This window comes from Pristiophorus japonicus, chromosome 8 (genome assembly GCF_044704955.1).
Source record: "Pristiophorus japonicus isolate sPriJap1 chromosome 8, sPriJap1.hap1, whole genome shotgun sequence".
Classification (NCBI taxonomy): Eukaryota; Metazoa; Chordata; class Chondrichthyes; family Pristiophoridae; genus Pristiophorus; species Pristiophorus japonicus.
In genome coordinates, this window is record NC_091984.1 from 198,963,799 (window position 1) to 198,990,308 (window position 26,510).

Below are 26,510 nucleotides of genomic sequence, written 5' to 3' on the forward strand. Positions count from 1 at the left end.
CCAACCATCTGCTGCGCTGCTTTCCTTGCCTGCGCTGATTTCCTTAACTCTAGGTAAGGGTTTTCAGGACAGGCCACATACCCTGGCCTATTCAGAACTGGAGTAACTCTCCACTGGCCAAATCTCCCTAATTGGCCAGAAGTGGCGTAGGTGGCTGGTTATGCCCCCTTTGGCTGAAAAAAAAACTGACTTAAAAAATTTGTAACTAACTGAGTTACGCTGGTGCAAATTGATTGGGGAAACAGGGGATTTTTAAGTTAGGCCAGAAAAAACAGCCTGCTCCAAAACAAACGGCGCAAATACTAGGGAAAATTGAGCCCATGGTCACAATTACTGATTTATTTAATTATGTGAATTTTAAATTCTCCAGCTGCCATGGTGGGATTTGAACTTACGTCTCTGGATCAATAGTCCAGGCCTCTGGATTACTCGCCCAGTAACATAACCACTATGCTACTATTCCCTGGGATACAACAACAACAACTTGCATTTATATGGCACCTTTAACATAGTAAAACGTCTCAAGGCATTTCACAGGAATGTTATTGGACAAAATTTGACATAGAGTTAAATAAAGAGATATTCGGAAAGGTGACCAAAAGCTTCGTCAAAGATGTAGGTTTTAAGGAGCAACTTAAAGAAGGAGACAGAGGTAGAGAGGCAGAGAGGTTTAGGCAGGGAATTTCCAGAGCTGACGGCAGGGTCACCAATGGTGGAGCAAAGGAAATCAGGGATGCCAGAATTGAAGGAGCACATAGATCTTGGGGGTGTTGTATGGCTGGAGGACGTTACAGAGATCGGAAAGGATGAGGCTATAGAAGGATTTGAACACTATTTCAAATGATGCTGGTCATCTGGTGAGGCAATGCAAGGCTCAGTTTTATAGGCAAGAAAGTTCTTGTCCCGATAACAGGCAGACTGGAGATTCTTACATCGACTATTACACGCTTGTATGAGAAGCCACTGAAGCAAATGTTCGAGACCAATCCCAGTACAGCATTGCTAATGATCACTGACACACTTCAAGAACATGGTCGTTAAACTATGATGAAACACATTAACTGAGCTGCCAATTTAAGACAGTAAGAATCAATTTTTATTTGGGGAAGATAATGTTACAATACAAATCATTTTAGACAGTTTGAATAGTTTTTTCCTCTATCAGGGAGTAATGTATGAGATGAGGCATAGCTATATAATGGTGCCACCTCCTCAACAAAACAAAAAGCAGTTGCACATGCAACAAGATCAGTCAGCTTTACCAGGTAATATCTAAAGATTGCTAAGCAATTATTAAAATCTTTAGACAGTCGTAAAGATCCTAATATATTGATGCCACATTGCTGAGAGATCCCTCTGCACATGGGCAGTTTGGTGATTTTTCTGTTATCACCAATGCCTGGCAGTGAGTTATGAGACCGTAATTCAATCAAGCATTTTATATCACATCAAAGACCAAACAGGTAGGCTTGAACAGCTTAGTTATATCAGCAGAACCCAGAGACTGAATTATTAGGATAGGCTTTATTCACTCTTAGCCCATGAAATGCCACGCTGGGAGCACATATTGACAATTTGGACATTTTCCCTGTGGTGCTCACTGACCCCCACACCTAAATTATCAACATACACCCCCTGTGGTGAAGCTTTTTGTGGGGGTGCAAATTCATATCCTATTGTCCTAATCAGTATGGAGTTAAAAAAATATGGTTCATAGACTTTATTATAAGACTTATGATATAAAGTACATTCATATCTAATTACCTGTGGTGCTTATAAATGTAATTAAAATATGAGAAGTAATAATTTGCAATCCAGTGTTGTTGGAGTGACAACTTTTGTAAATTAGGTAATAGATCCCAAGACAAATTGCTGAAATTATAGTCTCATTGCAAATCTAGACAGGGGTATTTAGAATTAAAAGAAATGTATTAATGTTCATTTTGCTTTCCTCTGCTTGTAACTAATAGCAGTAATTTATGATTCAGACTTAGAAGAGACGAGGCAGGACTCAATGAAATGTAAAGCTCGCAATCATAGACACTGTATTCACAGTTGTCCTATAATATTTAAGGGCAGATGCTACAATTCAAATTTACCAGTTCAAACTTCTTCATACTTTACATACAATATCATTACGGCGTGTGAGGTTAGAAATTACTATTGGTATCCATAGTAGATACTGTGCACATGGAGTCATTAAACTAATTACAAAAACAGACATGTTCAGCTTTCACCACCTGTATTGTTAACAGTAATTTCTACCCTTCAATTCTCAAAAATCAAAGAAACATTGATGGTTACCGTAACAGTCACTTTATTATTCTGCCAGTTACTGGTGGCCATTATATATGTGCATATGATTACAGGCAAATAGATGTTCAGATTCAATTTAGATGGTAAATCAATGGCTTGCTGTTCAAATGCACCATGACATGAGATGGCAGGATGGAGAATCACTTTGGTAATTTGGCCTTGGTGGTATTTTTATCTTAGACATGCTAATGAGGAGTGAGTGGAGGCTAAACATTGCCAATTAGCTGGGCGATTAACTCTAGGCTGTTCTTATGGGCATCATAGAGGCTGATTCAAGACTATTTTTGGCAGAGCACTGGAAGCAGGTTATCTGCCATGCTTCTTCTCTTCTTAGGCAGTCCCTCAGAATCGAGGATGACTTGCTGCCACACTACAAATGAGTTCTCATGTGACTAATGAGTCCTATTCTGGACGTACAGTCTCCGTCACAGGTGGGGCAGACAGTGGTTGAAGAAACGGGTGGGTATGGTGCTTGGGATGCCGTGTGTTCCTTCCACAGTTTACGTTTGGTTTCAGCTTGCTCTCGGCGTAGAGACTGCAGGTGTTCGGTGCCTTCCCGGATGTTTTTCCTCCACCTTGTGCAGTCTTTGGCCAGGGATTCCCAGGTGTCGGTGGGGATGTTGCACTTTTTCAAGGATGCTTTGAGGGTGTCCTTGAAGTGTTTCCTCTGCCCTCATGGGGCTCGCTTGCCGTGTCGGAGCTCCGAGTAGAGCACTTGTTTTAGGAGTCTTGTAATGGGCATGTGGACGACGTGGGCCGCCCTGGTCAGTGCTTCGATCCTGGGGATGTTGGCCTGAGCGAGAACGCTGACATTGGTGCGCCTACCCTGCCAATGGATTCGCAGGATCTTGCAGAGGCAGCACTGGTGTTACTTATCTGGTGCTTTGCGGTGCCTGCTGTACATAGTCCATGTCTCTGAGCCATATAGAAGGGCGGGAATCACTACTGCTCTGTAGACCATGAGCTTGGTGCTGGGTTTGAGGTCCTGGTCTTCAAATACTCTCTTCCTCATGCAATCCAGCTGTGTATGACATCAGGAAACATAAGGAAAGAAGAAAATATATGTATTTTTAAAAGCATACATAAAATAATGGTAAGTCCATTATTTCCCATAGAATGAGCATGATAGACAAATATAAGGGTACATTAAACAATTCTGCACTCCTAATGCACTTCAAGGAAAAAAAGCATGCAATTATAGTTGGAGATGATTGGTGGTTTAACATGTCCTTTTTTAATCTGATGATATGACTCTTTATTAGATCTAGCCACACTTCAGTACTTCCCCAAGTGATCATTCTTCATGCGTGAGCCTGGACAATTAGTGTTGGCAAGCTATTATCCATGGGGAGGAGGCCATAACAGCCAAGCTATATCGTAACCTCACCTGATGTACACATACACACAAGCACTTTTCAACAGGAGGCAATAGAAATGGAAATGTTTTCCTTTCTAACCAGGGGTGCCGGAGCCAACTGTAGTATCCCTACTGCCATCTTGCTGAGATCAATTAACTCAGCACAGACCAGGAGTCAAACCTGAAATCTTCTGGTCTGATGGATCAACTATGTGCAGCTTTTAGCAGCCAAGCCATCAGGGGAGCCTTAAAACAACTTTACCCGGGCAGCAACTATAGTACACACATTGAAGATGTCAAAGTCTTCATTACTGGAGCGGGGAGGTGGGAATAAAGAAAGAAACACAATGAGTGATTCCACTTATAGGTTTGCTACCAATCTTAGAGACACTTTATCCTATTCAAAAATTAAACATTTTAGTAATTTACTCACAAGCACAATGGGTGGGGGGTGGGGAGGGGGAGGGGGATTTTAACCCTCAAAAATGGGTGGGTTTGAGTCTAGTGGCATGTAAAAAATCTGAAACCCGGCCACAACCCACCTACTTCTGGTAACGGATACGGGACAGTGGGGGGGCGATGCGGGTAATGAACCCACTCGCAGGAATATTATAATGAGGCTGCCAGCCTCAGAATTAACCACCATTTTAAATTTGACCCTGGCCAGCCAGGTTTCTCGGGAAAAACGATCAGCTAAAGGGAGGCGTGGACTGCTTTTCCAGGAGGCAAGTGCGTTTCCACTTACAAGCTGGATCTAGTGTACCTGCTTCTCCCACCAACCACCCCCTCCCCCCACCCCCCCCAGCGATCGGCCATCCCCCCGATTCTTCCCATCTCCCCCACCCCATCTCCCCTCCCCAAGGCCCTTTCAAATCTTTCCTTGGGGCTCTTCCGATCTACCCCTCGCCCCCCCCCCCCCAGGCCCTACCAATCTCCCCCCCGACACCGACCCTTCTGATCTCCCCTCGAGGCCTCTGATCTCTTGTTTCTGCTCCCTGGCTGCAGCTTGGTGCTGAAGGCCTACCCGCCCAACAGCCAGCCTTTCAATCTGGCCAGTGGTAGGTGGGAAAGGGAGACAAAAAATGTTAATCAGGTCCTGCCGTTAAAGTTGGCAGGACCTGACCAACCTCAAAATCCTAGAATGTTTTCCTTGTTTACTGTTGCCCGTTTGTGTATTGTACGTTGATAAATAAAGGTCCACAAATGAACAGTTTGTGCCTTTGTGGAGCCACATGATCTCAACAATTGCTACATACTCAGCTGAAGAAGGGTGTGACAAAAATATATATTTTTTTGCTCTGCTGAATTTTTAAGATATTTTATATTGCTAAAATCAGCTAGTAAGGGATTCAAACAGGATCACAAAGGGCATTTCTTAAAAGAAAATATACCAACAGAGACACAAGCATGTAATCCAGGCCATCTTTCCAGTGCAGTATGGAGGGAGTGCTACATTGTAGGAAGTGCCGTCATTCAGACAAGTCATTAAACTGAGGCCCCGGTTGCCCTCTCAGATGGACGTAAAAATCCCATGGCACTGTACGTGTTATATATGCAGACTATAGATATACTCTTTGTGTAGTCACTGTATAGTTGCATAAGATGGGGACTTGTTACCTGATGTACTATCAATAAGGTTTAGACTGTGTATATACCATGCTGGCACCACTAGAGGGTGCAACTGGTGGAGACCGGGGTTTCCTGCCCCTGTGGCAGAGGCTGTCCACCAGAGGACCCTGCGGTGGGAGACCTGAGGGTCACCTGCATAGGTGTGCAGGGCCCAGTATAAAAGGCTGCTCACCATGTTGTGCCTCACTCTGGAGTTATGAATAATGGACCAAGGTCACTACAGTTTGAGTACAACACATTGCCTCGTGGAGTCATTCATAAGTGCATTACAGACATAACAACTGGCGACGAGAATACGGACTTTCACGTGATTATGGCTACCTTTGGCACACTAAAAGACTTCACGGAGGGTGATGATTGGGATGCCTTCACGGAAAGGTTTGAGCAATAATGACCTGGCAGGGGAGACGAACACATTGGTGGAGAAGCGCAAGGCTATACTGCTGACCAGTTGTGGGCCCGAGGACCATCGCCTCGCCAGGGACTTGCTGGCACCCACGAAGGCCAACGATAAGACATACGATGAGCTGACTGAACTAATTCGTGACCAAATAAAACCAAAACAGAGCATCCTTACGGCCAGGCACAGATTCTACACTCACCGCAGACCTGAGGGCCAGGAGATTGCAAAATATGCTGCCGACCTCAGGAGACTTGCGGCATCGTGTGATTTTGGCACGCACCTCAACAAAGCATTGCGAGACATCTTCATTATGGGAATTGGCCACGAGGGCCTCCTTCACAAGCTATTATCTGCCGACACCACAGTCAACCTGCAGAAGGCCATCAGCATCAGTCAGGCGTTCATGACTTCGACCTGCAGTACTAAGCAAACTATTCATCCTATGGACTCAAACCCGGCAAGTACTGCACACAGAATGGTGCCTTTCACAGGCAAGACTGTAGAACGTGGCTCTGCCCAGGGCAGAGAGCACAGACCTCAGGGTTCCAGAACTCAGAGTCCGTCGAGAGATGCTAATTGAGTAGCACCATGCTGGCATTGTGGAGGAAACCATAGGGCTCACCAGTGTCGGTTTGCCGAGTACGTATGCAAAGCCTGTAACACAAAGGGCCACCTACAGCATATGTGTAAAAGAAATATGACTCACCGTCTAGCAGAAGAGTCGGCAGATAACTTTGAATCCAGCGGGGAGTATGATGATTTGGCCAGAGAGGCTGCTCACCCCCAAGAAGAAGTGTATGGAGTGTATACCTGCACCACCGATTGTCCTCCAGTGAAGATGGAAGTCGAGATAAACGGCATTCCAGTCTTCATGGAAGTGGACATGGGAGCGAGCCAGTCAGTGATGAGCCAGGATGCCTTTGAGAGGCTATGGAACGAAAAATGACCCGAGCTGGTTCCAGTACAGGAAAAGTTGCGTACCTACACCAAGGAACTGATCCCAGTCCTTGGTAGTGCTGATGTAAGTGTAATCCATAATGGCGTAGTGCACAAGTTACTTCTGTGGATTGTTGCAGGTGATGGTCCAATGCTACTCGGAAGAAGGTGGATGGAGAAGATCCAGTCGAAATGGGAAGACCTCTAGCAATCGATGTTCCCCATGCTCAGAGGTAGAGCAAAACCTCACCTTCACTTGGGCCAGGCACCAGAGAACAGACCAGCGCAGCACCTGAGGCACAGACCGTCCATCACGACTGCGTGGCAATGATCCGACCAGAATGACCTAAAAGTACCTTCCCGGCTCCAGTGGCAGGACTCCTGGGGAAGAAGATCGAATTCACAGGCACGCTTCCAGCTTTTGTGGCAGAATCGCGGGAGAGAAGGATCAAGGCAGTCGATCTCGAGGACAGAGGCAAGATGGCGTTCCTGCTACAGCGATGCAGTGCGGCTGAAAAAAAGATGGCCATGGCCATATCACGAGGTGTAATGCTGAGGGACCAACACGTGGTGTCTAACAAAGGATTTAATTGGGGTAAAGCCAGCAGGGTTCTCTTAAAGGAGACCTACAACTAACTGAACTTAGAGACATTGTATGCATGGCAATCAATGTAACGAATCGATTAAGATTGTGAACAAAATGTTGTTGCGAGATGTCGGTACCCGTCCTAATGTAAAGAACAAAATGTTGTTGCGAGATGTCAGGAATAGAGTGTCCCCAAAAGTAGCAAGCGAGCAAATTCAGGAGGGTAAAGACGCTGATCCTGATGCCCGGCCCCAGGTGTCCCCACAAGTCATAGGCCAGCAACCTCATGAGAGTGAAGGCATTGATCCTGATACCCTGCCCCAGGCCTATCCCCACCCTATTTACCAGGGTGATGCCAGAACTGAGTGGTTGTAACTATCAGAAAAAGATTGAACAGGCGGGACTAGTTCTCTCGAAAAGAGAAGACCGAGGGCTGACCTGATAGAGGTCTTTAAAATTATGATAGGGTAGATGTAGAGAAGTTGTTTCCACTTGCAGGAGGAACTAGAACTAAGGGCCATAAATATAAGATAGTCATTAATAAATCCAATAGAAAATTCAGGAGAAACTTCTTTACCCAGAGAGTGGTTAGAATGTGGAACCCGCTACCACAAGGAGTAGTTCAGGCGAATAGCACAGATGCATTTAAGAAGAAGCTAGTTAAACAGATGAATGAGAAAGGAGTAGAAGGATATGGTGATGGGGTTAGGTACCCAATGGCACTATTCGCCATGGACTTGGAAACGAAAATGGCGCCAATACACAGTCAGCCGTCGTTGCCCACCACCCGGGTGGAGACGGTGCAGCCCCCAGACCCAGTCACTACCTCGGCCATGTCCGGGAGCAAAAGGTCAGAACCAACGAGTTCCCCAAACGGGACCTGGAACAGCCAGGTTCCCAACACCGTTAGAGTGCAGGCAGAAGATTCTGCAACCCTCAAAGGAGGACAGGGAGGCCACACACATCTGTGACTCTGCCCACCACTAGGCAACGGCAAAGGCCCCGAGTCCTGGCTAGGTGAGCGAACCAAACTCACCCCGCTAGCAGATGACTAGGACCCCGTCCGGTTGCTCTGGAACCTGTGTCCTCGCATACCTGTACTGCTACCTCAGTGCTTACCATGACTGAACCATGAATGCAATCTACTCTGATACATCCTTACTACACAGTATAAATGCACACGAGGCCCATGCTTGAGAGGTCAGTCTGTGACCTGTCCTTTATTCCTTAGCACTCAAGTGATCAAGTGAGCTTCCCCTTTTATACCTGAAGGTCCAGGTTAGGAGTGTCTCCCACCTAGTGGTCAGTGTTCTCATGGTGTACAACTTAGGTCAGTTTATACATGGGTTACAATGCTGGTTGAATACATGACATCACCTCCCTCCCCAAAGTCTTATTGGGATCACAGGTTGAGTCTTTCGGGTGGTTTATGCTCCCTTGTAGAGCGCCTGAGTTGGGGCTCTGGTTGTTGGGCGCTGGCCTGAGTGTCTGCTGTTTGCAGTGCCTCAGGCCTGTCCGGACTGCCCACAGTGACTGGGCTCTCCTCCCTTTGGTTCCGGTGTTCGGTCACCTGTGGTGGAGTGAACTCTATATCGTGTTCTTCCTCTGCTTCTTCTATGGGGTTGCTGAACCTCCTTTTTGTTTGATCCACATGTTTGCGGCAGATTTGTCCATTGGTAAGTTTAACTACCAGAATCCTATTTCCCTCTTTGGCAACCACAGTGCCTGCGAGCCATTTGGGCCCTGCAGTGTAGTTGACGACAAAAACAGGATCATTTACATCAATACATCGCGCCCTCGCATTCCTGCCATGGTAGTGATATTGTGACTGGCGCCTGCTCTCGACAATTTCTTTCATGGTGGGGTGTATAAGGGATAATTGGGTTTTGAGCGTCCTTTTCATTAGTAGCTCTGCGGGTGGAACCCTTGTGAGCGAGTGTGGTCGGGATCTATAGGCCAACAGGAGGCGTGATAAGCGGGTTTGTAGGGAACCCCCTTGGAATCTAAGCATCCCTTGTTTGATTATCTGCACTGCTCGTTCTGCCTGGCCGTTTGAGGCCGGCTTGAACGGTGCCGTTCTAACATGGTTAATTCCATTGCCTGCCATGAAGTCCTGGAATTCAGTGCTTGTGAAGCATGGGCCATTGTCGCTGACCAAGATGTCCGGTAGACCGTGGGCGGCAAACATTGCCCGTAGACTTTCTACCGTGGCAGAGGATGTGCTTGAATTTAAAATGTCACACTCGATCCATTTGGAGTAGGCGTCTACTACAACCAAAAACATTTTCCCCATGAAAGGACCTGCATAGTCCACATGGATGTGTGACCAAAGATCGGCGGGCCATGGCCAGGAGCTAAGGGGGGCTTCCTTGGGCGCATGGCCCAGCTGGGCACACGTGTTGCACCTGCGAACACAAAGTTCCAGATCTGCGTCTATCCCTGGCCACCAAACGTGTGACCTGGCAATTGCCTTCATCGTGACAATGCCCGGGTGCCCATTGTAGAGTTCTCTGATGAACACCTCTCTGCCCATATGGGGCATGACTACGCGGTTTCCCCACAGTAGGCAATCGGCCTGAATCGAGAGTTCATCCTTGCACCTGTGAAATGGTTTAAATTTCTCAGGGCATGCCCTGTACGTGGCTGCCCAGTCCCCATTCAGGACACATTTCTTGACTAGAGACAATAGCGGGTCTCTATTTGTCCAGACTTTAATCTGATGGGCTGTCATGGGTGAGCCTTCGCTTCCGAAAGCTTCAACAGCCATGACCATCTCAGCATCATGCTCGGTAGCCCCCTCAGTGGTGGCTAGTGGGAGCCTGCTGAGTGCATCGGCGCAGTTTTCGGTGCCCGGTCTGTGCCGAATTGTGTAGTCATAGGCAGCTAACGTGAGTGCCCACCTCTGTATGCGGGCCGATGCGTTTGCATTTATGGCCTTGTTGTCGGCCAAAAGGGACATTAGGGGTTTATGATCTGTCTCCAGCTCAAATTTCCTGCCAAACAGGTACTGGTGCATTTTCTTTACCGCATATACACATGCGAGCGCCTCCTTTTCTACCATCCCGTAGCCCCTTTCTGCCTGAGACAGACTCCTGGAGGCATAAGCTACCGGCTGTAACTGACCCTTGGCATTGACATGCTGCAACACACACCCGACACCATAGGACGACGCATCGCACGTTAACACAAGTTTCTTACATGGGTCATATAGCGTTAACAGATTGTTGGAACATAACAAATTGCGTGCTCTATTAAAAGCCCTTTCATGGCTGTCCCCCCAGACCCATTCGCGACCTTTGCGTAGGAGCACGTGTAGCGGCTCTAGCAGCGTGCTCAATTTGGGAAGAAAGTTACCAAAATAGTTCAGGAGCCCCAGGAACGAACGCAGCTCCGTCGTGTTACGGGGTCTGGGTGCTCTCTGGATCGCTTCCGTCTTGGATGCAGTAGGGCTGATCCCGTCTGCTGCTACCCTCATCCCCAGGAATTCTACCTCTGGAGCTAGGAAGACGCACTTCGCCTTTTTCAGTCGCAGACCTACCCGGTCCAGTCTGCGTAGCACCTCCTCCAGGTTGTGGAGGTGTTCTTCAGTATCGTAACCCGTAATGAGGATGTCGTCCTGAAAAACCACCGTCCCTGGAATCGACTTGAGGAGGCTTTCCATATTTCGTTGGAAGATCGCGGTGGCCGAGCGAATCCCGAACGGACATCTGTTGTACTCAAACAACCCCTTGTGTGTCGTGATGGTGGTCAGCTTCTTTGACTCACTCGCCAGCTCCTGGGTCATGTAAGCTGAGGTCAGGTCCAATTTTGAAAAAAGTTTGCCACCGGATAGTGTCGCAAAAAGGTCCTCCACTCTCAGTAGCGGGTACTGGTCTTGGAGTGACACCCGATTGATGGTGGCCTTGTAATCGCCACATATCCTGACCGACCCATCCGCCTTGAGCACCGGCACAATCGGGCTCGCCCAGTCACTGAATTCGACTGGCGAGATGATGCCTTCCCTCAACAGGTGGTCCAATTCGCCTTCTATCTTTTCCCGCATCACGTACGGCACCGCTCTGGCCTTGTGGTGTACTGGTCTGGCGTCCGGGTTTATGTGAATCACTACCTTGGCCCCCATGAAAGTGCCAATGCCGGGTTGAAATAATGAGTCAAATTTGTCCAGGACCTGTGAGCATGATATTCGCTCCACAGAGGAAATTGCATTGACATCGCCCCATTTCCAGTTCATGACAGCAAGCCAACTCCTCCCCAGTAGTGCGGGACCATCCCCTGGGACAATCCAGAGTGGCAACCTGTTCTCCGAATCTTTGTGGGTCACGACTACCGTGGCGCTGCCTAGCACCGGAATGATCTGCTTTGTGTAAGTCTGTAGCTGTGCGTCAATCGGCGATAATTTTGGCCTTCTGGCCTTGGATGCCCACAACTTTTCGAACTGTTTGATACCCATCAGGGATTGGCTGGCACCCGTGTCTAACACCATTGATACTGGGATGCCATTGAGGAGCACTTTCATCATTATCGGTGGCGTCCTGGTGTATGAATTGTACACGTGCTCCACATGAACTCGCTGAACTTCAGCTTCCAGCGATTTCCCCCAGTGTCCATTTCTGCAGGTATTTTGCTCATCTCTGCAAACTCCGGCTGAATGTATGCCTCCACGCCTCTAGCATGAGTTGCGGTTTGAAACAAAAGGTCCCTTGCCAGTCGATCGTCCCTGACTGCCCCTGTTATTGTCCTTGAGTGCACCATTAACAGGTGTTGATGGCCCCATTACTGGCTGCATTGTCCCTTGCAATGGCGTGAATCGCTGTTCAGCTTGCCATTGTCTCTGTCGAACTCCCCCTCTGGGTTCGACTACGTGTTGGGGCATGCTTGACTGCCCTTGTCTGCCTGGAGAACTGTGTGCTGCTTTAACAATGTTGAATCTCTGTCCCAACCATTCCTTAACACAGTACCTCTCGTCTGTTCTGCTAGTGGCCATGCTTGCGTGGTTTAAATCCCAGTTTCTTGTCGCCATTGATACGTCCTTACTACACAGTATAAATGCACACGAGGCCCATGCTTGAGAGGTCAGTCTGTGACCTGTCCTTTATTCCTTAGCACTGAAGTGATCAAGATGGGTGGAGCTTCCCCTTTTATACCTGAAGGTCCAGGTTAGGAGTGTCTCCGGCCTAGTGGTCAGTGTTCTCACGGTGTACAACTTAGGTCAGTTTATACATGGGTTACAATGCTGGTTGAATACAAGACAAACTCAATCCTGGCGCACGACCGCAAAACGTAACGAATGTAAGCAACTGAACCAAGGTGTCACGATACAAACTGTAACTTCCTTTTTTTGTACTTGCACTGTGTCTGATCCTGTATGTTAATATAACCAGCCTGCTGTGGGGGGGGAGGGGGGAATGGATGTATGTAGCCATGGACACACACATGGAGCACACCCAGAACCCACTGGAACCTGCACTGCATCATTGAACCATCCCAACGTTGTGGCAAAAGGACTTGGTGGTTAACAGGGGGTGAGCCAAGCCAAAGCACAGCCAAGGTGCAAGGGCTATTGGCGCTTAAGTCTGGGGAGAGCTAAGCCAGAGCACATAGTGCAAAGGTAATCGGCACAAAGGACTTGGGGGAGAGTGATGTTATATATGCAGACTATAAGGTATACTCGCTGTGTAGTCACTATATAGCTGCATAAGATGGAGACTTTTTACCTGATGTACTATCAATAAGGTTTACACTGTGCATATATCATGCTGGCACCACTAAAGGGTGCAACTGGTGGAGACCTGGGTTTTCTGCACCTGTGGCAGAGGATGTCCAACTGCGGGTCCTGCTGTGGGAGACCTGAGGGTCACCTGCGTAGGTGTGCAGGGCCCAGTATAAAAGGCTGCCCACCATGCTTGTGCCTCACTCTGGAGTTACGAATAAAGGACCAAGGTCACTACAGTTTGAATACAGCACATTGCCTCGTGGAGTCATTCATAAGTGCGTTACAGACATAACAATATGAAAAAGAGCTCCCCAGTGTCCTTTCCAATATATCTCTTTCAACCAATACATTACCACATTGCTGTGTATGGGAACTTGCTGTACACAATTTGGCTGCCGTGTTTCCTAACTTACAACAGTGACTACACTTCAAAAGTACATCAATGGGTGTAAAGCACTTTGGGACATCCTAAGTTCATAAAAGGCACTATATAAATGCAAGGAAGTGTCTCTATATCATAGTTACATAGAATTTACAGCACAGAAACAGGCCTTACAGCTCAACTGGACCATGCCAGTGTTTATGCTCCATACGAGCCTCCTCCCACCCCTCTTTACCTAACCCCATCACCATATCCTTCTACTGCTTTCTCATTCATCTGTTTAACTAGCTTCTTCTTAAATGCATCTGTGCTATTCGCCTGAACTACTCCTTGTGGTAGCGGGTTCCACATTCTAACCACTCTCTGGGTAAACATAGAAACATAGAAAATAGATGCAGGAGTAGGCCATTCGGCCCTTCGAGCCTGCACCACCATTCAATAAGATCATGGCTGATCATTCCCTCAGTACCCCTTTCCTGCTTTCTCTCCATACCCCTTGAACCCTTTAGTCGTAAGGGCCATATCTAACTCCCTCTTGAATATATCCAATGAACTGGCATCAACAACTCTCTGCGGTAGGGAATTCCACAGGTTAACAATTCTCTGAGTGAAGAAGTTTCTCCTCATCTCAGTCTTACATGGCCTACCCCTTATCCTAAGACTGTGTCCCCTGGTTCTGGACTTCCCCATCATCAGGAACATTCTTCCCGCATCTAACCTGTCCAGTCCCGTCAGAATATTGTAAGTTTCTATGAGATCCCCTCTCATCCTTCTAAACTCCAGTGTATATAGGCCCAGTTGATCCAGTCTCTCCTCATATGTCAGTCCCGCCATCCCCGGAATCAATCTGGTGAACCTTCGCTGCACTCCCTCAATTGCTTTGAAAACAATAGAGAAGGAAAGACAGGACTGAATGGCAAAAAACATTTTTAACCGAGATCTTTGTTTAAACAAATCTATTTGCTGTTTCTTTTTTTTTTAATAGGTCAACCTGATTTGCCATGAAAGAGATATTTTATAACATGACCCCCATGACAGATAACAAAAGAACATGTAAACAGGAAAATAGGTGCTACTATTATAATGAAAAAAATAACACAATTGTTAAAAATGAAAGAATTGTTGCTTAAAGATGCATAGATGCCAATCTCAAACAGCATATATGGGATTAGAAATTTCAGATCAATGAACAAGGTATATATGACCTGTATGTTATAGCTTTAGTCTATAGACCACAGCAGCCTAGTTTACAAATAGATCCTTTGAAATCAAAGAATCTGCATTTGAAAAGTACTTTCAAATTAAAATTGCTAGCTTAAAATTAAAAGGAATTGTTATAAAGTTAGCTCATTGCCTTAAGGATGACACTAATATCCAAGTGAGGATGAATCTGGTACTACTTGACTGCTTAGTTATATCATTTATTACTGGTTTTAATGTGGATAGAATGGCAGTGATCCAAAAAAAATTACTAGCATATTTAGCATACACGTTAGTCATATGGAAAAATGGACAATGGCCTCTATGGTTTCAATGAGATTGTCAAGATAATTGAGTATTCATTTGAAGTTTGAAATGAAGCAGCTCGGATAGGCTTAACATCCACTTCTAGGGGCCAAAATTGCCCTCTGCCCAAAAGGGGGCGCACCTACGGTTTTTAGGTGCTCCGTCTGCCCCAATGCATGGGACATTCCGCCGATTTTCAGCTGTTTCCGGTCAGACCGGTGTTGGTGCCGGGAGAGGGACGGAAGCGCGGTCGGGTCGGAGTGGTCGCCACTAGCGGGATGGAAGTGGGGGTGGGTCGGAGCAGCCAACGCTCCAAGTCATCATCGCCACACTGATGACGTCAGCGCTACGCGGATATGCCGCATCGTGCTGACGTGTCACAATGTCCCTTGCCTTCAGTTAAAGGGGAGAGCCACTGTGAACTCTGCAGCCACTTTAGTGGCAAACACTGGGCCACCAGGGAGGGTTTCGGCTGGGCCAACGGCCTGGCACCCAAGAGGGGGTGCCAGGCTGCCTGTTGGCGGCCTGACCAAACTTGCGGGCATAATTGTCGGCCCGACCTGGCAGTCAGTCGACAATAAAAAATAAAATGGAGTCTCTGGCAGCTCCACCTCCCCTTTAAGGGTGGCCGCGCCACCCAGCCACAAAAAGGGTACCGACAGAAAAAGCTGTCGAGGGCCCCGGCCGGCAGCCAATCTGCTCCTGTGGGGCAATTCTTTGAGGCGGCCATGGCCCTTATAGAAAGGGGCAATTTCAGCCCCCTAAATTTGGCAGGGATTCAAACATCCCACGCTGGGCTGAAAAAAAACTCATGCTGCTTCTCCTCTGGCTATTCAAGGCTCTTCAGTGGCTCTCATACTTATTAGTTTAGGCCAGTCCAGCCTTATTGCACCTTCCTGATAACCTTGTTGTGACACTACTAGAAGGGCAGGCCCACCATTTGGGAACCTCTGATCTATATGGATTAACATTCAGCTATTCAAGGGCTTAAATGCTAATTATTTCCACTCACCCACATAAAACAAAAATCAGGCACAAGAAAGTAAAACATCTATTTAGAAACTTTGATCCATGAAAAGTTATTGATGCAAACAGCAAATATGTATTTTTTTCACAGCTCTGGATGAGGAATTATCTACTCCCTTCTCTAGTCTATTTTAAATGTCCTTAGTTAATGATTTCCAAACCAAATGGAAAGGAGGAACAATTGCATTGATCAACAAGTTGGGATCAAAGTCATATCCAAGCTAACTGCACTGTACATACTTCCAAACATATCAAAGCTCATAAAAGTCACAGTAAACAAGACACTTAAGTCAGCTGCAACATCACAATGGCAACAACCTGCTGTTTGGTCATCCACTTGGAATCAGACCAGGTGAGTTGACCCTGAATCTTATGATTTTGCAGTGGATCGATTCTTTTGATGTCCAGCACAAAGTTCTGACATTTCTTGAGTCTTTGATTAATTATGGCTTTCCAAAGAATATGGCATATGTTGTATATGGGGTGAGTTTCTAACCTGGATATTTAATTTTCTCATACAACAGAAACACCAGATCATGATAAAAGGGGCATTAATCTTCTCATTGCAACAGCTATGCAGGAGTCCCTCAGCGAAGTGTGCTTGATGCCACTTGGTTTCTTGTCTTGATCAAAGATATGGTATATGTCATCAAAAGCAATGTTCTCTTTGTTGATGACACCACCTTCAAGGGTGGTTAACTCCCCATCATGTCAGTGTCTGAAGTGTAAAGAAGTTTCTCTTGAATTTCCTATTGGATTCATTAATGACTATCTTATATTTATGGCCCTTAGTTCTTGTTCCCCCTGCAAGTGGAAACAACTTCACTACATCTACCCTATCATAATTTTAAAGACCTCTATCAGGTCAGCCCTCGATCTTCTCTTTGAGAGAACTAGTCCCGCCTGTTCAATCTTTTTCTGATAGGTACAACCTCTCAGTTCTGGCATCACCCTAGTAAATCTTTTTTGCACCTTCTAACTCAGTTCCAGATGAGGGCAATAATAAGCTCCAGATGTAATTTAGCCAGCACTGTTGCGTTCAATGAGGCACGTGATTCCCTTACTAGAGTTACCAATAATGCTGAACCTACGATAATATTAAATTTACCAACATTGCCCATCTACTGAGACCAGTCTGAAGCACCAGATCCCATTAAAGTTGATGTAACTAACTTGAGAAACATGCATGTAGTCCCTTTAATCAATGTCACTGGAACGGCCCAGGAAAGAAGATGACACATCAAAATGTCAGTCCCTAAAAGTGCAACAAATCAAGAAAACTAAATAAAGGCTGAGAATTTTCTTGGAGCTCATCCTGCTGCACACCTGTAATTTTGTGTAAATGGGGTTTCCACCGCACTTCCGGTGAAGTTACAGCGATGGAGTGTTATGTATGTAAACTTGTATATACCGGTACCTTGTACAGCCACCAGAGGGCTCATCCCCTGGAGTCTTAAGGGATCCTACAATCCTTGGGAGCACAGGTACTTAAGGAGGCCTCACAGGCTGGAGAGGCACTCTGGAGACCTGCAATAAAAGACTACGGTCACACTTTACTTTGAGCTCACAGTATCCAGTCAGACTCTTTATTCATACTCAACAGAGTGGGAGTAGCTCTGAGAAAATTCTGAGTTGTGGTTTCAAGTTTAATTTTTAAAGAGAGGTGGAGAAGCATTTTGACAAGTAATATTTTAAATAAGTAGCTATTGATTAATAGCACATCAAGAGCTCTGTTAAATTCATGACATTTTCCAAATAAGTTAAGTGTTAATAGTAACTCTTTGCAATATTGCTTTAGGCCTCATAACACTGTGTAATCTAAGGGTAAACCTCTAACTAATTGCTCTGATACATCTCAGAAAAATGCATAATCAACCACTCTGGAAACAACCAAAATTTAGAAAAAAAGGCTACCTTTGGAATCTTCTTCCTTCCAAACATTGAGCCCATCACTGCTGTTAGTTTCCCACATTACAACAGTGACTACACTTCAAAAAGTACTTAACTGACTGTAAACCTTTTTGTGTTGTCCAGTGGTTGTGAAAGGCGCTATATAAATTTTTAGTAAGGGAGGTGCACAATGTACCCACAAAGTAATGAGGCAGAACATCATTCTTCCGCACATGCATAGCACGAAATCAGAGCTTCATTTCCTTCCGCTTTTGCCCGACTCCAATAAGGACCTGGCCGCTTAATGCTGGAAATAAGTCCTGTGCAAGCATTTGCCAAAATTCAATGCCATTTTCATTCTTAAGCAAAATAACTCTCTGCTGGAAATGGCCTAAACACTGACAGCATTATATAAACATGAACTGAAGCTCCCTTCGGAATCTCTCTTTGAAGTAAGCTTGGGAATAGGGGATAACTAAGCATGATCTGGATTCAGTTCATAGAGTCACTTTGATTAAACGAATCTAAGCCCAACTTGGAACCTGATCAGAAACATTAAAATGCTTCCCCTCCAAGAAATCAGTGGCAAACTGAACAATTTTCTCAGATCCAAGATTCGTACCAAAACATGTAATTTCCCCCCATTGTAAAATAAATCTAAAGATCTGAAATAAATAACACTCAATTTAAGGCTGATCGAGCCAATCAAATTCACATAAGCTGAGATGTCTTCTCAACAGCAGATGCTATTGGGTACCAAAGCTGACAGAGACTTTGTGCTAAAGTGAAAACTAAAAGAGGTAGTTATTAAATTGGATAATGAGTTGATAGGAATATCAGGAAACATACAGGTGTTATCAATGTTAGCAATTCCACTTGGACAACTGTGACCAGCCGAATCTCCAGAGATCGGTTTTGCAGTCTCTGGAACTTATACTATTTATTAGTGACCTTGATCAAGATATTGTAAATATAATGTAAATTTACAGATGGCCCGATCTCCCCCTCCCCCCAACATGCTCAATGGGATAATCTAATCACAAGTGATAATTTAGGACATTTCAAGGTGAATGCTATTTAAAGAGATCTGTAGATACTTAGGGGGAGAAATTGGCCTCCTTCGTCCCTTCCGTTAGTGCCTCCGGGGGGCGATAACGAGACGCTAAGGGCTTATCAACCGAGCGTGGCAAAATCAGCGACCCACGCGAACTTCCATGGTGGGTTAGCGCTGGCGCTAAAAGTTACCTCGATCTCTTGCGCCCCGGAGATCGTGATGTCATCCGGTGCGCAGCCCCCCGTTATTGTCCTGGATGTAATATTTGCTTCTGCCCCCTGCAGTATCGGCAGGCATTAACAACGGCAGCTACAGGAGGCATTGGCACCTCGGCCGACCGCTTGGGGAGCGTGAATTAAAGGCAGGTGGTAAGGTAGGCCAAAATTTAATAATGTCCCCAGTGTGCTGTTTTTAAAAAAATATTTCCAGCCCGTGATTGACCAGTCCTGCACTCTCAGAGTGCTTGGAGCTGGTCAGTGCGTATAGCAGGAGCCATCACTGACCATTCCCAGCCTTAGCCTCCAATGACCACAGCATTGGCCCTTCCCTTTACGGGAGGGAAGGAGCCTGTGAGACCGGCAGTGCAGAACGGACCGGCCCTCTCGCTCCCTTTAGTGCTCTAGGGAAGTGATAGCGCTTGATTTAGTGCTCCACTTCCCTCCTGGAGCATTAAAGTGGAAGTTCCCGTCGGAATCAATTGCGTAGCACCCGGCGATGCTTTCGCTCTCCCGCAAAAGTTACCACCCCAAACAGGGCGCTTCGCAATTTCTGTCCCTTAGAAACTGGCTAGAAGAAGAGCAAATTATATTTATAACATTAATTCTATTTAATATTAACAATCTGCATTAACCTGTATTTGTGATCAAATGAATGGTGTGGCATTAAAGAAGATAGAACTAGAAAAGATTTGGGTGAGACAGTTAATGGTATTGTCCGGTTACAGAGCAGTAATTGCATAACAAGCAGAATCTTAGAGTGCGTGGAATAACAAACTGATGGGCCATCTCCTGCATTAAAATAATAGACAGTAAAAATGTGATAGAAACATATTCAGTGTTCTTCCACTAATACTGCAGTCTATGATTTTTAGTTCAGAAAGGATTTAAAGAACAATGTTCCTGGGCTTTAGATAATTCATCAGTGAAAAGAGGATTATGAAATAAAGAAGCAAGCGAAACATAGCTGAAATATTCATGACTTCTTTATTCTTAAAGCTATTACTTTATGGAACAGACGATCAGGTAGCAGAGGGAATGTCAACTCAATTTAAGCATTAAGAAAGAAATGGATGGATTCCTGATTAAGCAGGGAGTAGAGATATACATACTTGGTACTGAGCCAGCATTGATATGAATATAATATATGTGGGGTATATGCAGACTTAAATGGTGAAGAAAGCTGGTGATGAGTAGCCCTTTTTTATTTCTATTATCTTATGTTATCCCTTGCATACACCTGTCAGCAGTTTGTATCCAAACCCTGCAGTGACGCAATCAAAGTACAGCTCCGGCTCAAAGGAAAAAAGGAGTATTTCTTTGTCATAAGAACATAAGAAATAGGAGCAGGAATAGGCCATTTGGCCCCTCGAGCCTGCTCCGCCATTTAATAAGATCATCGCTCAAAAATCTGTCTATCTCTGCCTTAAATATATTCAATGACTCAGCCTCCACAGCTCTCTGGGACAGAGAATTCCACTGATTTACAACCCTCAGAGAAGAAATTCCTCCTTATCTCAGTTTTAAATGGGCGGCCCTTTATTCTGAGACTATCTCGTTAAGTTATTACAACAAAAATATTGTTTTGTTACCTTTTTGAAAGTGTAATTTGAGGTTATTAATCACCTGATCCTACTGAGCACGTTGGTCCTGAGCCATAAGAGATATCTATGTTACCTGAAAATCTCACACCTTTTAGGAGGAAGATAGCAGCAAGGTCAGCAACACCTGGAGGGTGAATGAGCTGAGACTGAGCTACTAGACACTATACACCAATCTGGTTATCCATCAGATAGAATTCATAGTTTTAGTTGCATGATAAAAAGGCACCATAGAAGAGTACAACATAGAGCTTGACAATCATATTTCTTAAAAATGACTGCTGTAAATGTTCTCTACAATGTATTTTGGAACCATCACAAAAGCATATTATATACAGATCAGGTTTATTGTTGAAATGCATTTTTATCTATTACTGGGCGAGTGCCATAGCAATATATGTTCTACCAGACAATGTGATTCATCAGAAAATATTATACCGCTGTTCACCGCTGTGTTATATTTACCTCAAAGCCCTTAATGTTAACTTAAATTCTGGCTGAGACTGTGCTGTATTTGAAGATTCTGTTTGTTTATTATCTTACTTTCTGTCTATACTCATTTTATCATTTTATGTAAAGTTTGTGTTTAATTCCAGCTCAGACAAATGGGGGATGGAATTGGTGGCTAGGGAGTGGTGTTTGTGGCTTCGATCTTCCCAATGTTTAACTATAGGAATTTGCTGCTCAACCAGGGCTGGATGTTGAACAAGCAGCGTGACAACCCAGAAGTAGTGGAGAGTTCGAGAGAGGTCATGGTGAAGTAGAGCTGGGTGTTGTCAGTGTACATGTGGATGTCTTCGGATGATGCAGCTTCATCCACGCCTATTCTAGCCACACCCCTGATGGCCGGGCACAACTTTTTGATTCCCAGTCAGGCCAGGAGCTTGCTATGAATATTTAGCTAGGTTCACATAAGGAAATTGCATAAGATTGGTCGTGCAGGATTTCAATGAGCACAAAGCTCGCTGCGCTCCAGATCAGTTTTGCCACTTCAGCACTAGGATCAGAAAATACATCGGAAAGTGCACAGGAGAAAATATACATTTTATTGGTATTACAAGAAGTCCTACATTAATATTAATACTACACCACATTATGCTAATTTTATGAATATTGCTATTTGAATATATAGCCTGAACACAGAAAGTACATAATTCACGTAAAAATCTATTAACTTTTCTTAACTAATCCTGCTACACTGTTTAATTAAATGTTACACATTGATGCACAATAGTTTTTTTCTGATTATAAGTTGGTTAAATTAATTTAATTGGCTAAAAATACATGAAAACCTCTTAATCTGATCATTTGCATGAATACATAATCTTTGCTGATACAGTTTTAAATTAGATTCAATGCTGAAAATATCAAGAATTGCAGGCTCAGTACTTTGCTTCAGGGAAGTCTGAGTCTGCTTCATTACTGTCTGGTCAATATTTGCCTGCACTTTTCAAGCCTTGCACAAGGTTAATATAGAAACATAGAAATTCACAGCGCAGAAGGAGGCCATTTCGGACTGTCGTGTTCGCACCGGCCGACAAAGAGCCGCATGGCCCTCGGTCAGCAGCTCTGAAGGTTACATTTAAACCTATGAACTGGCGGAAAGGTAAAGAGCACCCAGCCCAACCAGTCCACCCCACACAACTGCGACACCCCTTACACTGAAACATTCTACATTTCACCCCAACTGGAGCCATGTGATCTCCTGGGAGAGGCAAAAACCAGATAAAAACCCCAGGCCACTTACCATCATATCTGCGCCAGCCAACAAGAGGTTATCCAGTCTAATCCCGATTACCAGCTCTAAGCCGGTAACCCTGCAGGTTATGGCACTTTAAGTGCCCATCCAAGTACCTTTTAAATGTGGTTAGAGTTTCTGCATCCTTCCAGGCAGTGAGTTCCAGACCACCACAACCCTCTGCGTGAAGAAGCCTACCCTCAAATCCCCTCTGAACCTTCCACCAACCACCTTAAAACTATGCCCCCTCGTAATTGACCCCTCCATCAATGGAAATAGGCCCTTGCTATCCACTGTATCCAGGCCCCTCAAAATTTTGTACACCTCAATGAGGTCTCCTCTCAACCTCCTCTGTTCCAATGAGAACAAATACCAATCTGTCCTCACAGCTAAGATTCTCCATTCCAGGCAGCATTCTAGTAAATCTCCTCTGGACCCTCTCTAGTGCAATCATGTCCTTCCTATAATACGGTGACCAGAACTGCACGCAGTACTCCAGCTGTGGCCTAACCAGAGTATTATACAATTTAAGCATAACCTCCCTGCTCTTGCAGTCTATGCCTTGGCCAATAAAGGCAAGCATTCTGTATGCCTTCTTAACCACCTTATCCACCTGGCCTGCTACTTTTAGGGATCTGTGGACAAACACTCCAAGGTCCCTTTGTTCATCTACACTATTAAGTGGCCTACCGCTTAATATTTATGCCCTTTCCTTATTAGCCCTCCCAAAGGGCATTACCTCACACGTCTCCAAATTAAATTCCATTCACCACTGCTCTGCCAGTCAACCCTAGATTGATATCCTCCTGCAGTCCATCACTTTCCTCTTCATTATCAACCACACAGCCAATTTTAGTGTCATCTGCAAACTTCTTAATCATACTCCCTATATTCAAAAAGCAAGGGACTCAGTACTGAGCCCTGGCGGAACTCCACTGGAAACATCCTTTCAGTCACAAAAACATCCATCAATCATTATCCTTTGCTTCCTACCTCTAAGCCAATTTTGGATCCAACTTGCCACTTTGCCCTGGATCTCATAAGCTTTAACCTTCGTGACCAGTCTACCATGCGGGAACTTAGTAAAAGCTTTGCTAAAGTCCATATACACTACATCGTACGCACTACCCTCATCGACCCTCTTGGTTACCTACTCAAAAAATTCAATCAGGTTAGTCAAACACGATCTTCCCTTAACAAATCCGTGCTGACTGTCCCTAATTAATCCTTTCCTTTCCAAATGTAGATTTATCCTGTCTTTCAGGATTTTTTCCAATCATTTTCACACCATTGAGGTTAGGCTGACAGGCCTGTAATTACTCGGCCTATCCCTTTCTCCCTTCTTAAACAAGAGTGCCACATTAGCAGTCCTCCCGTCCTCCGGCACCATGCCCAGATCCAAAGAGGACTGGAAAATGATGGTCAAGCCCTCTGCTATTTACTCTTACTTCGCTCAACAGCCTGGGATGCATTTCATCCAGGCCTGGGGACTTATCTACTTTCGAATCTGCTAAATCCCTTAATACCTCCTCTCTCACTATGTTTATTTCATCCAGAATTTCACACTCCTCCTCGATAGCAGTATCTGTATTGCCCCTTTCTTTTATGAAAGCAGATGCAAAGTATTCATTAAGAACCATACCAACATTTTCCACCTCCACACAAAGATTACCCTCATGGTCTCTAATAGGCCCTACCCTTTCTTTGGTTACCCTCTTGCTCTGAATATATATTTATAGAACATCTTTGGGTTTTCCTTAATTTTACTAGCCAAGAATTTTTCATGCTCTCTCTTAGCATTCCTAATATCCTTTTTAATTTTACCTCTTAACTTTCTATGTTCCTCCAAAGATTCTATAGTATTTAGCTGTCGGTATATGACATAAGCTTCCCTTTTTTTTCTTTATCCTCCCCTGTAAGTTCCGAGACATCCAGAGGGCTCTAGAATTGTTATTCGCACACTTTTTCTTCAAGGGCACATGTTTGGCCTGAGCCTTCCGGATCTCCTCCTTAAATGCCTCCCACTGTTCCGACACTGATTTACCCACAAGTAGCTGTTTCCAGTCTACTGTGGCCAAATCACTCCTCAACTTAGTAAAGTTAGCTTTTCCCCAATTTGGGACTTTTATTCCAGGCCGATCCTTGTCGTTATCCATGACTAATTTGAATTTGACTGTATTATGGTCACTGGCACCCAAGTGCTCTCCCACTAATACCCCTTCAACCTGCCCAGCTTCATTCCCCAAAACGAAATCCAAAACCGCCCCCTCCCATGTTGGGCTTGTTATATAATGACTAAAAAAGTTCTCTTGAATGCATTTTAAGAATTCTGTACCCTCTATACCCTTCACACTATATTTGTCTCAATCAATATTTGGATAGTTAAAATCCGCTACTATTACTACCCTGTTTTTGGACTTCACAGCAATTTGCCTACATATTTGCTCCTCTGTCTCCCTTCCACTGTTTGGGGTCTGTAATACACGCCCAGCAGTGTGATCGCCCCTTTTTTATTTTTGAATTTGATTCATTTGATGATTCCTCTAACATATCATCCCTCCTCACTGCTGTAATAGTTTCTTTAATCAATACCGCAACCCCCCCCCCCACCCCCGCCCCACTTTTACCTCCCCTCTCTGTCTTGTCTAAAAATCCTGTAACCAGGAATATTTATCTGCCAAACCTGCCTCTCAGCCATGTTTCTGCAATGGCTATAATGTTATACTCCCAAGTATCTACCTGTGCTTTTAGCTCATCCGCCTTATTCGCTATACTCCTTGCATTAAAGTATATACCATTCAGTACAGGAAGACCTCCTTGATTACTACCTACTAACCCTTGTTTCCTCTGTCTTACAGATTCACTTTCTAAATTCTTGCTATCCAATTTCTGCTTTACTTCCTACCCTATTGAATCTATTTTCAGGTTCCCATCCCCCTGCCAAGCTAGTTTAAACTCTCCCCAACAGCACAAGCAAAACTCCCCGCGAGGATATTGGTCCCGGCACTGTTGAGGTGCAACTTGTCCAGTTTGTACAGGTCACATCTCCCCCAGAAACGGTCCCAATGCCTCAAGAATTTAAAGCCCTTCCTCCTACACCAACTCTCCAGTCACGCATTCATCCTCTCTAACCTTCTCTATTCTTGTTCTCATTAGCATGTGGCACTGGTAGTAACCTGGAGATTACTACCTTTGAGGTCCTACCCTTTAATTTTCTTCCTAGCTCCCTAAATTCTGCCTGTAGGACCTCATCCCTCTTTCTACTTATGTCATTGGTCCCGATACGGAGCACGACCTCTAGCTGTTTACCCTCTCCCCGCAGAATGCCCTGGGTGAATCATGGTGAATCATGGTAGAAATATATATGGGAACATTTTCATCTTAGTATTCACTGTGAACAGTTGGAGCTACATAACTTAATTTACGACTTAAGACTTGCATTGTTGGTGAATAGGAGCTATACTGGAAGAAGTTACCATGTACACATTGCATAAAGTGTCAAATTCCGGTCGGAGGCTTCTTTCAGACAAACGCCTCTGACCGGAGAAATTTTACAAAAGTACCTGGTGATCCCGGAGGAGCCTGGGATTCTGGTGGGGAGGCCTTACCTTCCCTCGCTACGAAGCGCGCTCCTGTCCTCCAGGTGGTGCAGTCACGTGTGACTGCTCAGCCAATCAGGTACAGTATTCCACAGCTTTCTCATTAATAGCAATGAGAACGCCGTATCTACGAGTTCTCATTGCTATTAATGAAAAAAACAAACACACTAAACACCACAAAAATAAAAAACACACCTCACATAATTAAAATTAATTGAAATTAAAGTTAATAAATGTTTAAGAAAAAAAAATCCGATTTTTTAAAGAAGTTTTTTAAATTATAGTTTAAAATAAACTTACTGTAGTGGGCAGGGTTTTTAACAATAAAATGTGTTTTTTAAATTTTATTTTATATATTTTTGTGTGTTTTAAAACTCTTATGCCTGTAAAAGCAGGCCATGCGCCTGGTTTTATCAGGCGCAAGAGTTTTCAGGACATTTGCTGGGCAAGATATGGGTAAATATTGCAATCTTACCCTTGCAAATGTCCGTGCTCCCGAGATGCGGAGGATCTTGAGCTGGAGCTTGACAGATCGGAAAAGCCGGTTTTCAGCGCATGC

At 44.8% G+C, this 26,510-nt stretch overlaps 1 long non-coding RNA gene across 1 annotated transcript; it reads right to left on the bottom strand.

Moving 5' to 3' along the window:
• Positions 1–2,300: 2,300 nt before the first annotated feature.
• Positions 2,301–26,003, bottom strand: LOC139268278 (uncharacterized). Its single transcript, XR_011594004.1, has 2 exons — positions 25,916–26,003; positions 2,301–3,337 (listed from the first exon to the last, which is right to left on the bottom strand). It is a non-coding gene; the product is annotated as an uncharacterized lncRNA (long non-coding RNA).
• Positions 26,004–26,510: the final 507 nt, after the last annotated feature.